At 41.9% G+C, this 13,634-nt stretch overlaps 1 pseudogene; it reads right to left on the bottom strand.

Annotated features, from left to right (window-relative positions):
• Positions 1 to 3,789: 3,789 nt before the first annotated feature.
• On the bottom strand, positions 3,790 to 6,553 carry LOC148024807 (uncharacterized; annotated as a pseudogene).
• Positions 6,554 to 13,634: the final 7,081 nt, after the last annotated feature.

Here is a 13,634-nt window from a genome sequence, read left to right as displayed (position 1 = left end):
TTTGATGCGCATAGTACCTTATGAAGGCCTTTTACAAGCACCTATGCATCAAAGGGCTACACGCATTCTAAGCTCACTAAACAAGTACCATTTAACGCACATAGTGTCTTTTGCAGGCCGTGGAGATGCGATTGCGCGTCAAAGGGCAAACCTTTTTAAATGCTTGGAAAATGATTCTTTTTAGCGCGCATAGTGGCTTCTGAAGGTCCATGACATGCTACTACGCGTCAAAGCGAATTGAAACAAAAGAAAATGGTTTGTTTCAAGAATATCTACCTGGTTGCATACCCATCCAAGACAAGGTTGTCTTTGTCACTCCTTCTCGCTCCCTTGCAGTGAGTTTATCTAATGGGCTTTCTCTTTCTCTTTGTCTCTGTGTGTTTGTGTGTGGTGCTCTCTCTCTCTCTCTCTCTCTCTCTCTTTGTTTGTGTTTTTGTCGCACACACTCTCTCTCACCCTGGGCACTATCGATTTTGAAGTGATTCTTGGGAATGCAAACGGCACGCTATATCTCTCTGTGTGTCATGCTATCAGACTCTCTCTCTATGTCTATTCCACAACGTTGTCAAAACTTAAAAATGGTTCTTTAATGCATGTATGCGGGCTCTTTAACCCACGTGGGAGAATGGTACAGATCCGTTAGAAGATGATTTCCTGCAGTTAATGCGGGAAAGTGGGTGCGTGGCCCGAGGGAATCAGAGGGATCTGTAATAAGGTACAGTAAAGGTAGTGAAAGAATGCGCCGCTTTGCATGTGAGAGAGAGAGAGAGAGAGAGAGAGAGAGAGAGAGAGAGAGAGAGAGAGAGAGAGAGAGAGAGCCAGCGTGCATTGAGGTGTGTTTGTGCCCATTCAAGACACACACAGAGACAGTGTTGGAGAGAGAGAGAGAGAGATCCTGTGTGTTGCTTTGTGTGTGTGTGTATGCATGAGAGAGAGAGAGAGAGAGAGAGAGAGAGAGAGAGAGAGAGAGAGAGAGAAAGCAAGTGTTTGAGAGAGACAGAGAGAGAGAAAGAGAGTGGGTGCCTTTGACAGAGAGATAGAGAGAGAAAGGGAGAGAGGGAGACCTACTATGTGTGTGTGTCTTTGTGTGTGTGTGCACGCAAGCGTTTGTGTATGTGTGTGCGCAAGCGTTTGTGTGCAACAGAGAGAGAGAGGGAGAGAGAGAGAGAGAGAGAAAGAGAGAGAGAGGGCATGCGTTTCAAAAAGAGAGAGAGAGAGTGTGTGTGTGTGTCTCCATCAGAGTTGCATTGGAGGGAGTTTGTTGCGATCATCAGCTTGGTGGATCGGATCATCAGTGAGAAAGATGTCTCAAGAAGGTAGGTGGTCATTCTCTAGTTCTGATACCAATTTATTTGTTTAATAATATTTGTGCGCTTTGACACGTAACGGTTGTTGCGACAATGTCAAACAAATGTATACGCGTCAAAGCGCACAACTTTTTGACCCCTTTTTCAAACCTGGTGTGCCGCGCACAGATCAACAGGAGTCATAATCTCCTGCTCTTTGATGCGCATATGGCCGTATCAAGACTACAAATGTGCTTATGCGCATCAAGGCCCTGAGAATTTTGACTGTAGTTTATGTTTGGTTAAGTGAGTCGTGCACTTTCGAGTCCATAAGGGTCTTGCAATCTTTTTTGTTTTTGTATATGCTTCAAACGGGAAATTCCGTTCTCATAGGTTTAGGAGGACGTGGAAAGAGGCCATATTTTCTTGACCTTGAGCTTAGCCAAGAGGGGAGAGTTCAGGTGTCTACAAAGGGAAGCCAAGCGGTCGCTGCACGCTCATCAAAAAAGCGTGTAGTGGATTTCTCAGCACCATCACCAACAGGTTCGTTTGAGGAGGGAGACTCTGCCCATGTCATAGAGTGCACTCAACCTTTACAAGCATTGATGCCTGCTGTGGAGGTATCACCTCTCACTGGAAGCTCACACTACTGGCAAACTCAGGCTGTGATAGGTTTTCATGAATATTCGACCTCCACTCTGTATGAAGCTTGTGCTGCTTCAAGTCTTGTCTGCCTTTCAGAAAAGAAGATCAAGGGACCGTCCCTCAAACGAAAGGTGGATTTCTCAATGTTCCAACCAGAGCAAGAGCCCGCTCCCAAAAAAATAGCAAGCAAGAAAAAGTCTGTAGCCCCCATGCCAACAGTTTGTGAAGCGGCTTTAATAGACTTCGTTAATGAAGCGGGAGCATCGGAGTATTATCCCGATTTAGTAAATATATTCAACACAACCGTGCTATATCAGGAAATCATCAAAGAGAACATGGAATATTACACTACTGAATTCAATGATTTTGAAGCCCAGGTAGAGAAAGGACGGGTGATATCAGATCAGAGGGACTCTGTTCATCTCCTTGATTGCACAAAGGACAAGAAGCAGAAGAACATCCTGTATAAACGTTATCTCCTTCTAATAGGCCCTTATAGGCCGTTTTGGTGTCCAATGCATAAGAAGGACCACAAGCTTGTGTCAATGAGATGGGGTTCATCCTATACCTGCATTGTCTATACAAAAATCTGCCCAATACAAATGTTGAGTTATTGTATGAGCCAGAAGAGGAGATAGAGGATGAGGGCCCGGATGTGGAAGGAGACATTGAAGGAGTCAGAGTGGAGGAAGAGTTCTCGCCTACTGAGGAAGAGAATGAGACCAAGGCAATAAGTCTCAAAGATATCAAGAATAAAGTTTCAAAGGTTCCACAGTACATAGGGGACGTTGGTGTTGTTAACACTTCACTCCAGCTGCCTGCTCTTCCTGAGTTTCAAATTGAGGGAAAGTAGCATCTGTTGCTCAGCAACATCCAGAAGCTGTTTTCTATTAGAGAGACTTTGTGCTTGTAGCAATTGCAAGGAGCATAGAGGAGGAGGACGGGTTCGTTTCCAATGATGATATGGAAGACCTGTCACTAGAAGAGAATTTTGATGCAGGTCAGTGCCTCCTTTTGTGGTTCAACAGGGTGAAAGAAGACAGGGAAAGAGGCAGAGTGCCAAGTGAGAGGGAGTTCAGGTAGTTTCAGGAAGTTATGGGCTATGGCAAGTTGCAAGAAAGCACTGCTCATTTCCTAGAGGAATGTCAAGGGGAGAGCGTGGGTAGTGTGTGAACCTTCAGAACGAGAAAACCTTCCTCTATGAGACGAGAAACTGGAGGTGATGCTTACTTTGCTTTCATCGTTTGCTTTGATTAGATTATGGTGGACGTTCTTATTCTTCTCACTGTAATTCGGATTTGGTCTATTTCATTTATTGCAGAGGTTGTTTGAAGAAGTAGATGAGTTTCTAATCAGGCACAGAAGAGACTTCCATGGACGCGATGCAGCTCTAAGGCACTACCTGAAGGGGGCTTGCAAAATCGAAGGTTTTAGTGCACCACAACAACCTCAGTGATGAAGGTGTTGTGGCCACATTTTTCTTCAAAACACTCTCTCGATTTCTTGATGGATAGCCTATCCCTAGCACCTATGAGAAGGTAATTTTGGTAGAGAAGTTCACAGCCCTGGATGTCTTTGACTACTGGCTTGCGTCCCGATGCTCGAGAAGGGACTATTTTAGTGCCTATGTAGGGCTTGCATTAGCATTAGGAATAGAAGACAATGAGCATTTGGAACCCTATGGAAAGAACCAGTTAATACGACTCAAGAGAAAACAAGACCAAATTTTACTAGAATATAAACCAACTGAGGGAAAAAAAGATGTATGATGTATTCCGCAACATTTCATTACACATTGTTAATACAGTCCATTTCTTTATAAGTGGCTTTTTGGTTACAATGTGTCCACTGCATCTAACTACAGTTCCTTTACCCATCGATGGTTAATAAAGTGACGTTCCTGTCTCTATCTTTGTTGTGATTGAAGAGAATTTGAGTTTCTAAATGCTTGAATCTTCTCCCGTTTTGATTGAACTTCCCTCAAAGTCTGCACAATCTTTGATGAACATAGAGTCTCTTCTTTGTGAAGCTGTTGCATTATTCGTTAGTAGAACCACTGGAAGAGTTCACGAAGGCTATTTCCTTTATGAATGCCACCACCATGTTGAGTATGTCTGAAGTATGCATTGCGTGCCATATAATGCGACTTCTCCATTCCCTGAGTGCTCCATATGCTTGGATCACCGTACTTTTGAATGAAGAATGGTAGATTATTATAGATGATGTGCTGACATACAACAATATCATATGTTTTAGAATTATATCCTGAGACGCAAAATGATGCAGGTCAGATTTTGAAGCTTACCATGTAATGTGTTATGTTGTTTTCTGTCCAGGCTGTGTGTTTGAAAAAACTTGATGTCTAGAGTCGACCAGGACTCTTTGTCACACATCTTGAAGATGTTGTCCACTGCACGCCATACCTCCACCTTTGCATTTCTGGATGCAGTCTCATGGTCCTTAACTGCAATGTGTAATTTCCTCCATTGCTCGTACTCTATCTTGCTGACTTGGTTGGATGCAGCTTTTTAATTGTGTTGTTGATTGGTCTTGATAGGAACCGCCTTCTTGCCTTCACTCCACCTATAGAAACCTTTCTAGGAAGATCTTTTTCATTGGTGGAGAGCTTCTGGTCTTGCTCAATTTGAACATTTCCTCCATGAAGCTGCATACTGGATAATACCTTTTCAATAGCAGCAATGCCATCACGGCGTTCAGATTGATTTTTGATTTTCCATACAAACCCAATGTATAGGTTGATTAGTTTCTCTATGACATGACACAGAGCGTGCATAGTACAAATGTGCACATTTGTCAATGGTATATCAAAAACAGGTCGGAAGCTCTTATCCAACAATTGCTAATCGGGTGGCTTTGTCCACCACCTGTGATCAAGGGTTTTTGCAGGCTCCATGCAGTACACGCATGGTAAGGTCAAGGCTCCTCGATTGCAATTGTATAAGCATTTTAATGTCTTTAAATCAGAGGCTAGGTGCCAAATAGCTTGAAAGGTGCCTCTGTCTCCAAAAGTAAGAGTCCTTTGCCCTCGCATCTGCCCACTAATAAGATCAGGAATGGGAGTTTGTCAGAAGATCCATTCCAAGACATCATGGTCCTCGGTTAAAACCTACACCAAATCAAAATAATACATCTATTAGATTGAGTGTATAAACCACACTGTATTCATAGAAAATAACCTGGCAGTACATACAAGAAAGCAACTGAGCTACCATAGATTCATTTTTGATTGTACTGAGAAGTACAGTGGATCATCCTTGGGCAATTTTCCCATTGCTCTATCGACCAATGCTATGGCTACTCTTTCCATCTTCTTATCATTCAGGATCTCACACTCGTCCATCTTCAGAACAAAGTTGAGAACACCGTTTGTTTCAACATGTGTGATATTGTAAAACTCAACCATCCTTCTCTGCAATAGCTCCAATTCCATGAAGATGTTGTTGTGCCCATCATATTTGACAGTGCCTCGTTTCCCTTTGTATTCATTTGTAATGTGGTAAGGGGATCCAACATAGTCATTTTGCTTCTTGTTAAGTCTCTTCCGAAGATTCCAAACATCTGTAATGGTTGGTAGAAGTTTTGGAGTGATTCCTTTAGCTTCTCATTTTGCTTCTCATTAAGTCTCTTTCGAAGCTTCTAAACATCTGTAGTGGTTGGTAGAAGTTTTGGAGTGATTCCTTTATCTTTGAATGCAGACTTGACAGCCTTATGTAAGAAGGCATATCCTTTCCGACTAATACCACTCTCATCCATAGCGCTCTGTACATTCTCAGTGGATATGGTGTTGTTGGTAATAAACTAATCCACCACCTCCATCTGCACAACCTTAAATTTCTTCTCTTGCAGTAGTTCCTTTGCAACCTTCGAGCTAATCAGAGGTTTCATCTACATTGCTGAGTTGCTATTTGGGTTGATATTCTCCTTGTTGGGCTGCAATACAACCCTGCATACATGCAGAACCCCAGTGTTAATGTATGGAGGAGCCAGAGGGAAGAAGGCACATAGAAATCAGAGGACACATAGGAGCAAGAGAGTACATAGAATCAGAATGCTTACCTGATTGCTTTGATCCTTTTCTTGAGTCCTCCTGAATTAACCTTAAGATCCTCTACATTTCGCAACTTTCTTTTCCTTTTTCGAGGTCCAATAGATGTTTTCTTCATTCTGTATTGTTCAACTTGCTTTTGTAGCTTGTTGATCTCTTATTCCTGGTGCTTGAGCTTTCCTTCTTGCAACTTGCAAAGGTCTCTAAGGTGACAAAGATGGGTATTTTGAACCTAGAACATCTCTTTCTCAACTGTAGGGGTTACGAAAATTGATTTGCAGTAGCCCAACAAACCTTTTTGTCCATCTCCAACAAACCTGAGAAGTGAGGTTGGGCTTAAGAAAGCTGGTTGACTGCAGGTTTGAGAATCATGTGGGTAAATAGATCCATCACACCATATATCCACATTCTTGGCTCCAGAACATCTTAGAGCATTCCTTTCATTTGTTGATACAAAGCTGCCACCATGACATTTTTGCACTGGAGAGTAAATAGGTTCAAGGTCAATATGAAGATGGTACTTGGCATTGTCAACATGGACAAGGAAGTCCGCCATTGCTAATAGAGGTAACAACAGCTCAGTAGACTGCTATTACCAAACAGAGGGAAAAGCTCAGTAGACCACCATTTCCAGAAGGTAGACTGCTATTACTAACAGAGGGAAAAGCTCAGTAGACCACCATTGCTAGAAGGGCGGGAGGGATTAGAGGGTTTTAGTGGAGGGCAAGGTGAAGAGGTCAAGTGAGACTTTCCCAACTACAGATGGCATTGAATGTAGAGGGGTGGCATAGTATATGGCATTGAAGGTTTACAGTGCTCTTACTCCCTAAAGATTCCTGACTTTAAATTTTCCAGTCATCAATGTGGGCCGTCGTTATCCACAAAAGGTGTTACTAAATTTCTCAGGTGGCTAGTTAAACACACCTATTTTATTCCAAAAAATGAAGATTTTAGTATTTTTCTAAAGAGATAATGATGCAAATGTCCATTTTCTTACAAGGCCCTCCTTTTGACCTCCAAATAGCTCTAATGTGTCGTCGTCATCATCTCCCTCATCGTTATCTTCACCATCATCTTCATCTCCAATCATATTCTCCACGTCATCTCCCTGTGTCCCAGAAGCTTGAGAAGCTTCTATCGAAGCTTCTCTAGGCCAAGTTCACCCATGCCTCCCGATTTTTTTTAAAACTGTCTTGCAAGGCCCGATTCCTGTGCGGAAGAGGAGATCTCAAGCAGAGTGACTTCGAAACGCGTAATAGTGCCAAGGAGGAGTTCGCTGAGTCGAAATCTACTGCGTCAATGGCTCCTAAGCAAAAGTCGAGAGGAGCGCACACAGGAGCTTCCACCCAAAGTACAAGAGTAGACAACGCCCCGATATTAAATGCCCAGGTTTCGAATAATATTTTCGCATGGAAAAAAATGCATAAAGCATGTTTTCATTCACGTAGGGAAACTTGAATGCATTGTAAAATTTATGTACTCGTTCGATTTACAAAGTTTAGTTGCATGACAAGTACTTGCATTTGCTTGCATTTCCATGGTCAAGGGTAGTTGCATAAGTTAAAAGACGGATTTGTGCAAGGGCGTCCTTGTTGCATCACGGAAAGGACAAGGCATATAATACATAATGCACTTATGTAATAAATTCCTGGTTGCGACTCATGTATAAGATAATAGTAGACGGTTCACTAGATGATGTCTAAATAGTTGCATTAAAAAGGAAAAGATTCACGAACTTTGACAATGAGACATATTTTATGAAATTCACATGCATTGATAGCTACATTTTTTTTTTGGGTTGAGATAAGCAATAAATGAAGGATTAGATCAACAATGTATTCATTGGCGTCTGATCATGAAAGAATGGTGCATCCATGCGTAAAGTTCTTTTATCAAAATTTGAATTTGGGAAAGGATCCATCTTCATTAAAATACTAAAGCTTGAATTTGATGCATCAATGTAGGGTTTATAAGAATAGCTCTGAATGTCAATCAATATCGCATAGGGCAAGGAAAATAAATATCACTATAGATCCTATAGTTGCATAAAGGCAAAAGGTCTATGGTCTTGAAATTGCATATTCGCATGGAATGATACAACTCATACATCTTGCAGTTATTTACTTCTTTTAGGGAAAGTATTTGCATCTCTAAGGGAAAGATTACCTCTAATCGTAAGACAATTAGATCAATGATGTAAATCGCATGTAATTGTGTAACTCACATGAGATTCATAAAGGTGTGAATAGTTGGCATATGATGAACACCTCAATGTGCTCGGTTAGGTTAAGTCATGTTAAAAATCTGCCTAGGATCATACTTGGGATGCCGATTTAATACTTCCGATCTCAAAGGGTCTACCCACATTCTCGAAATGTTAGGACTATCTAATCACCTATGCAAGAATGATCTAGGGTTCTCACCCTAAGAATCAGTTGACCAAATGCTAGACCTCTGCAAGGAATTTAGGGACCCTAGGACCAAAACGTTTATCGGCCTAGTAGGATTAGGGTTTTGGATTGGGTCAATAGGACTCCCAAGCCCTATATCTTGATCAAAGGTATCCTTGATCAAGGAATACCGTGTGATGAGAAAAATAATCCCACAAGTTGGGTGTTGACACCTATCTCGTGCAACAAGCTTTAACGTCATATGCTCTTGCGTCTAAATCACAAAATAGAACCCCTACACCTTAGACCAAGTTTGGTGAGTTCTAATTGCAAGTTAAATTTCCTAGGAATTGAATAGGCATCCTGCTTCAACACTCTGTTAAAGATACGGGATCTAGGACATGGCAGTGAGTTATGGTGGATGGAAGGAGAAGTGTGGACTCATGATGGAGAAGACAAAGACACTGTTTGTTACACAAGTGAATTAGGTTCCAAGATTGAGACTTGGACTCATAAACACAATCTTGTGTATGTGGACAATGACATTGACACTTCACTGAAAAGAAAAGAGTACTATCATTATATTAAGAAAAGAAAGCAAGTACAATGCTTTATAGGAAAGTAGGAAACTGCAGTAGGCACCACTGTGCATATGGGATAGGTTAGCCTGCATGCCCTTGGCTCTGAAGCTCCATACAAAGAGGCTATTTAGTGAGTGTGATTGTTGAATCTCAACACACTCTTCCTTGAAGACTGACTTGTCAAGCAAGGGTAGTAATGAATTGCTAAGAAAGTAATTGACCAACCAAGTTAGGGCAATGCGGTTGCCCATGATTTATTGACTATAATTTAAAGAAACCTAAAGTAGTGACAATTTGGGTCAACAGGGTATAAACCCTAACCCAAGGAGAAAAGGGTAAACAAGCAACTTAGCTTATGAAACCCTTGGGATCTTGCCAAGTCGCGATTGATCCAGGATCGAATGCTGAAAGAATTTGGGGAGAAGGAATCACACCTTAGCAGTTGCCCGTACAAATGACCACTGGAATGCTCGTAATTGTACTTTTAAATACATTGTTTGTATTTCTTTACTCAAGGAACTAATTCAAGAAAAACAACTAATGCTTCAGGTTAAAAGCCTGGAGGGAGAGGCAGTATCAGTTACCTCTGATTGTTTGCCTGACCCTATCCCAGGGGGTTGTTAGACACGTCAGGTACGTGGACCGAACCCACCGCGAGAGGTCTCTCCATGGATACTACTTGGAGCAAGAGGACTCTTGGGTGCTAGGGGAGGCTCTGGCTGTAAATTCCTTGCCTTTGGATCCTCCACAAGAGGCCGACATGACTCGAGATGGGATATCGAGGCTCGCATACTAGTCAACGGGCAGAACTCAGAATAACGATCCTTGAGGATTGCTAGGATAGCCTTCGGGCAGGTTATTTGATGTATTCCAAAGACTGATGAATAAAGATCAAATGTTGAAAAAGGAACTTGCTTGATATTGTTTTTCTGTGTCAGTGCTTAAGTTATGTGAAGGAACCAGTGATTAATTTGGTTAATTAAGGAAGTTTTTTTTGCTTGTCAAACTAAATGTGGTAGGTAATTAGATAACTAAAGCAACCTGAGGAAAGTGCGGTGGATGTGACTCTCGGTCCCGTCCTACGGAAGGGTGGTCCCGATTGGCCGGGAACTTTTCTCAAAGGAACTGACAACGAGGTAACAATGACCTAGAATATATAGAGCTAGAGTCCCGATTTATGCTGTTTTAGGGGAACGGAATGGGACTATGCCTTACGGGCAGAGAGGTCGAGCTTCGCATCCCTCTCATTTTCCATTTTCCTTGAACCAAGTGCAGTATAAATCTGCTTCGACCCTGATGTTTCTGCGCAAAGTAGTTCGTCTAGGACTCGATGCTAGCTACCTCCTAGGAACTTGACTATTAGGAAAACCCTGATTTAGGTCGATCCTAAGTGGGGTTCTAAGTGGGAACGGTTAGGTGCTTCTGCTTTGTGGCAGACTCGGGGAGACCTAGATCGCAAACCCCGTGACATTCCTTGTGAGTGCCGGGCGGCACTTTCTAGACTCTCTTCCCGATGGGCTGCTAAGACGTGTCCTACAAGTGGACAGGGGGACACGTTACAGTCCTTGGGAACTTGCCAAGTCACAATTGATCTAGGATCGAATGCTGAAAGCATTCGGGGAGAAGGAATCACACCTTAGCAGTTGCCCGTACAAACAACCACTGGAATGCTCGTGATTGTACATTTAGATTTAATGTTTGTACTTCTTTGCTCAAGGAACTAATTCAGGAAAAACAACTAATGCTTCAAGTTAAAAACCTAGAGGGAGATGTAGTATCAGTTACCTCTGACTATGTGCCTGGCCCCATCTAAGGGGGTTGTTAGTTGCACCAGGTACGTGGACCGAACCTGCCGCGAGAGGTCTCTCCGTGGGTGCTACTTGGAGCATGAGGACACTTGGGTGCCAGGGGAGGCTCTAGCCGTAAATTCCTTGCCTCTGGATCCTGCACAAGAGGCCGATGTGACTCGAGATGGGATCTCAAGACCTGCATACTAGTCAACAGGCGGAACTTGGAATAGCGATCCCTGAGGATTGCTGGAATAGCCTTTGGGCAGGTTATTTGATGTTTTCCAAAGACTAATAAATAAAGATTAAATGTTGAAAAAGGAACTTGCTTGACATTGTTTTTCTGTGTCAGTGCTTAACTTATGTGAAGGAACCAGTGATTAATTTGGTTAATTAAGGAAGCTATTTTTGCTTGTCAAACTAAATGTGGTAGGTAATTAGATAACTAAAGAAACCCGAGGAAAGTGCGGTGGATGTGACTCTGGGTCTGTCCGACGGAAGGGTGGTCCTGGTTGGCCGTAAAATTTTCTCAAAGAAATTGACAGCGAGGTAACAATGACCTAGAATCTATAGAGCTAGAGTCTCGATTTATGCTGTTTTAGGGGAACGGAATGGGATTATGCCTTACGAGCAGAGAGGTCGATCTTCGCATCCCTCTCGTTTTCCATTCTCCTTGAACCAAGTGCAGTATAAATCCGCTTCAACCCTAATGTTTCTGCACAAAGTAGTTCGTCTGGGACTCGACACTAGCTACCTCCTAGGAACTTGACTATTAGGAAAACCCTGATTTAGGTCGGTCCTAAGTGGGAACGGCCATGTGCTTTCGCTTCGTGGCAGAATCCGGGAGACCTAGATCGCAAACCCTGTGACATTCCTTGTGAGTGCCGGGCGGCACTTTGTAGACTCTCTTCCTGATGGGCTGCTAAGACGTGTCCTACGAGTGGACATGGGAGACACGTTACAGAGAATTTGGATTTGTGATTCTTGCTGACAAGAAAGACACTGCATCCAAATACCTTTAGATGTGATAGGTCAGGAGAGTGACCAAACCACAATCCGTGAGTGTTATTCTTAGAACTTGGAGAAGACTTGTGACTTCCTTGTGAGAAAATATACAATATTATATCTTGAATAATTATCAATAAGCACCATAAAATATTTTTCTTGAGTGAGAGATACAGGATTGATAGGACCACAAATGTCAGTGTGTTCTAATTGAAGAGGTTGAGTTGTAATGGAGCAGGATTTGGGGTAAGGAAGATTTGTGGCTTGACTGAGAGCACAAGCTTGAAAAAATGGAAGTTGAGAGAGGGAAGGTGGAATCTGCAAACAAGTTTCTTGTGAATAAGTTGTTGGATAACATTTTGAGAGGCATGACCAAGTCTAGAGTGCCATAGGAGGATGTTTTGTGGTGTACTTGTGACTGAAGTGGAGTTAGTTGAAGCATTTGAAGAAGGTTGTAGAAGTGAATAGCCAAGTGTATAAAGTCGACCTAGTTTGGGGCAGGTGAGTTTAAGAGAAGGTGAGAGTAGTTGTAAGATGTAGTGGTCTTTGTAGAAGTGAGCAGTGAGAGGGGATTGAGAAGTGAGTTCACTTATACTTAACAGACTTTTCTTAAGATTGGGAACATAATAGACTCTATATACCTTGATTATGTGATTGGAGGGAAGCTCCACTCAAATGGTGTTGTAGCCCTGATCTTGTTGAATGTTGTTGTCCCCCATGACAACAGTGAGTGGAGTGGACATCTCTTTGAAGTCCACTAACCATTCCTTATGAAAAGTCATATGATGAGTAGCTCTAGAGTCTAGAACCCATGTTTATTCTTCTTTGGATTTTGAAGAAGGTGCCCAAATACTTGTGGCTAGGCTAATGATAGTTTATGATTGCTCTTCCATGTCATAATTGTCAATGCTAACAAAGTGAGCTTGACCTTTTGAGTGATGTTTGTTGAATCTATTTTTTTAATGACATTCCTTTTCAATATGACCTTATCATTTGTAAACATTACATTATGAGATGATAATGAGGGTTTCTTGTTAAGGATAGGGATTGAAATGACTGGTAAGAGTTGGTCTTATGTTGAGGATTACCAAGAATGCCTTTGAAGTTAGACTGAGGAGAAAACTTGGGCTTTTGATAAAGGGGCTAAGTTCTTTTGTGAAGATGTTTTGGGTTGTAGACAGTTACAACTAGAGCCTTGGATTCTTGATTAGAAGAAGTAGAAAGAGTATCCCTCATTACTTGCTCTTCCTTAATTCTATTAATAAGTGGCTGAAGCTTGAGCTTATTAGTGGAGGTTTGAGTAGTGATAAAGGCTCTCCAAGATGGAGGCAACGAGGAGAGGAGAAACATGGCTTGTAATTCTTCTGAGATGACTAAACCACATATTATGGTTTCATCTAGCAGGGATTGCCACTGTTCTAAGAACTTAGTGGCAAACTGATTTTCATGCATAGTGGCAGTAGATAGTTTTCTAAACATGATCATTTGATAAACAATATCTGTGTGTTCATAGATATTGTTGAAGAAATCCCAAATAACTTTTTGCAGTGGGTATTGTTCTTACTAGTTGTACTTGTTGTACTTGTCGATCTCCATAATCAACAAGTATTTCCATTCTTGCAACTACATCTCTTTGCATCAATCTTCCTTGTCTTCTCCTTCTTGTTCAGGACAGTCTTCCTTGCCATTGATAATATTCCATAGGTTTGCTTGAGATAGGTAAAGTTCCATCCTTAGCTTTCATACTTGATAGTTGCTTCCATTGAGTTTTTTTTATCTTCATGTGTCGGTTGTAGGAGGTAGTGGCATTGTTGACTAGAGCCATTGGAAGAATGAGAGCAAAGGAGGACTAGTAGGTTGTGATTTTGAGGAGA

This window comes from Lygodium microphyllum, chromosome 15, assembly GCF_053477565.2.
Source record: "Lygodium microphyllum isolate KBCC chromosome 15, Lygodium_microphyllum_v1.1.10, whole genome shotgun sequence".
Taxonomy (NCBI): domain Eukaryota; kingdom Viridiplantae; phylum Streptophyta; class Polypodiopsida; order Schizaeales; family Lygodiaceae; genus Lygodium; species Lygodium microphyllum.
This window is presented reverse-complemented; position numbering and strand designations above follow the sequence as displayed.